Source organism: Oryctolagus cuniculus, chromosome Y (assembly GCF_051225735.1).
Source record: "Oryctolagus cuniculus isolate XC-2025 breed Fujian yellow rabbit chromosome Y, ASM5122573v1, whole genome shotgun sequence".
NCBI lineage: Eukaryota > Metazoa > Chordata > Mammalia > Lagomorpha > Leporidae > Oryctolagus > Oryctolagus cuniculus.
Window position 1 is genome coordinate 26,233,240 of NC_142889.1, and position 3,000 is coordinate 26,236,239.

A 3,000-nucleotide genomic window follows, 5' to 3' on the forward strand; every position below is an offset into this window, starting at 1 on the left:
CTGTCATAATTTTGATGAGAAGACAAAAATAATATAGATACCGCTGGAGGATTTACAGGACAAATAATAGAGATATTACTGGAGGTCAAATCCATTGACCCAAAAGGAATTCTTAACAGAAGTTCAATACTTTTACTAAGTTCAGTAGGAGAAATGACCAAAAAAGATGTTTGTAAAAACCTAAGCCCACAAAAATGTATCAGAAGTCAATAATGTTACAGATTTTCCTACAATTACAAAAATCAGAAAAGAAGAAAGGTGTTTCTGATTTAGAATTATTTTCTAAGAACATTGGATTCATTCTCAGAAATGTGTTCTAGCCATTTGATCAGAAAGCTCCAGCTTCAATGTTCATACTTGTTTTCTAATGGGGAGCAAAGTCTAGAAGTAGATTAAAGTCTGATAAAAATGGATGGTGATCTTCAAGTACAGGCCATTTGGACTTTGTAATGAAGTCATAGTTATGATGGGTCACTAAGTCTCAGGCTCATTTCCTATCAGAAGTAAAAAGTAAAAGAAGTCTGGTTTATTTCCTCTACCTTCTTAATAGTAACTAACATTTTACAAATCAAGCACCTTATAATGTGACATAAAATCCTTTAATTCTGAAACAATATCTTAAGTCTCAATTTTTGAAACAAAAAAAATCAGATAATCAATGAAGTTTTTAAGTAATAAACTGTGCTACCCACATTATTTAGGTGAAAACTGGCCCATGAATTTAGGCCAAGTTTTTGATGGAAGATATTTCTTCTTTGATTCATAAACCATAAAAATTTTAATATGTAATAAGAATCTTTGTTACTTATAACATTCTGTATATTGGATCAAAAGTGTGTTATGTTTTAAGTAACAACTTGCAATCAACTCATATTCTGCATATCCAAATGGTGCCTTCATATGGGAGCCTTTCATCCATGTACAGCATCGATACATTAATAAAGCATGAATTTACTTTGCTTGAGGATTAAGTCTCATTCTCCATGGTTAATGCAGGATTGTTCATACCAGCTTTGCCTCTTCCAAGGTTTATGTTGTTTTCTGTCTAAGACTGAGGGTCAATAAGAAGGTGGCTCTGGGATTCTCTCTATGGCTTTGCAGGAAACTGATGGTTTTCAGGATTTTTAGCTGTTGAATTCAGCCCTGCAGGGTAGATGGTTGTTCAGGATCCTGGTTAACAAGTCAGCACTCAGACTTGAGAAAATGGTTACCAACCAGTACTTCTCATCACCAAAAACTTATCTCATTATTTTTTACTGAGACCTGACTTGAATCCATTTTTATCAGTTCCATGTTGAAATACTGGAGTCCTCACTGTGCACTTACTCCTCATGTAGGATCTCTGTCCTTAGTGTGCTCTACATTGAGATTTAATGCTATAACTAGTACTCAAACAGTATTTTTCACTTTATGTTTCTGTGTGGGAGTAAACTGTTGAAATCTTTACTTAATGTATGCTAAACTGATCTTCTGTATATAAAGAGAATCAAAAATGAATCTTGATGTGAATGGGAGAAGGAGTGGGAAAGGGGAGGGTTGTGGGTGGGAGGGACGGTATGGGGGGAAGCCATTGTACTCCATAAGCTGTACTTTGGAAATTTATATTCATTAAATAAAAGTTAAAAATAAAAAAATTAAAAAAGAAATACTGGACTCCTGGATGTCTCTAATGTAAATTTGTTTTTGCTGACTAGCCAACAGTGATAGCCAAACAGAGAAGATGAGCTGACAGAAAACTAGCTGCAGCAAAGAATTGAAACCTCATATGGAACTTGGCTTGAGTATTTGGTAGACCACTTATCCAAAATTTGACAAAATACTGTAAGTCTGTAGCAGCCATTAAAATACAGTACAGCAGAGAACAAGCCATGAAAAGAAGGAAGAATTTATAATCTGAAATTCCCACACAATTGTTCACCCATGGGCAATGATGATCCATCTTCAAAATACATTTATTGCAGATGGAACAGGGATGGCAGTGATCTGGTTTTATAAGTTGGCATCTGTCACAGTAGTGGATGGCTCCAGTCATGGCCGTGGTATAAATGGGAAGATCCCTGGCTGCTCACCTAAGAATTTCCTGCTGGGGTTGTCCTCTTGGCTCTCTCTCCAACAATTCTTTCTCTGCATAAAAGAGATGACATTCTTTTGAAGGATCCATTGGTAATGTAAAGATAGTTTTCCAGTAGGACCAAACATCATGAAAAGTAGGTGATAAGATATTAAGTACACAACTTGTTCACCAATGTTTTCCATGGAAATTAGTCAGAGTTGGATGGCGAAGGCATAGTATGACCAGCCCAACAGGAAGCTGATGAACTCTGCTGGGATCCAGGACAGCACCCACCGGCACCACCACCTGATGCTGAGTGGGCCTGAGAGCACCATCTTCCAGCCTCATCCACCTGCCCAGCTCTGGCCTTGGGGTGGGCTGGCCACACCTGGTGCTCCTGGGGGTGGAAGCTGGTTGCACTGCGGCTACTGCCGCTGCTGTGGCACTAAGTCCCCAGCCTGCAGACTGGAGCCAGTGCTGTGGACTCCTGGCTCCTCAGCCTGGCAGAGGTGGCAGCTGCAGGAGGAGGCAGCTCTACATGTAGATTTAAAAATGCCTCTTCTTTCTGTTTTTTTTGTTGTTGTTGTTGTTCAACACATGCACGCATAATCTCTGTTTATAGAAAGCCAAATCAAAGTGAGAGTAAAATATCCAGTCTTAAAATGGGTAGAAAATAAAAGATGAAAAATGACAATGATGCAGGAATTAAATAAGTCACAGAGAAACTGCTGACATATTTGAATTGTAGGCCCAAGTGGAAAGGATTAAAAAGGAGAAACAACAAAGAGAAACAATGTTGGAGAAGAAAATCACTGAAAATTTTGCAAATCTTTCAAAAGTCAACAATCACCAAGTCATAGATCCATTAAATGCTGCAAAACATTTTCTTTCTTTTCTTCTTCTTCTTCTTTTTTTTTTTTTTTTGACAGTGAGAGAGAGAGACAGAG

The 3,000-nt window shown here is 37.8% G+C and overlaps 1 pseudogene; it reads right to left on the bottom strand.

The window, feature by feature from the left end:
- Window positions 1–967: 967 nt before the first annotated feature.
- Window positions 968–2,388, bottom strand: LOC149119419 (palmitoyltransferase ZDHHC2-like; annotated as a pseudogene).
- Between the last annotated feature and the right edge of the window lie 612 nt (window positions 2,389–3,000).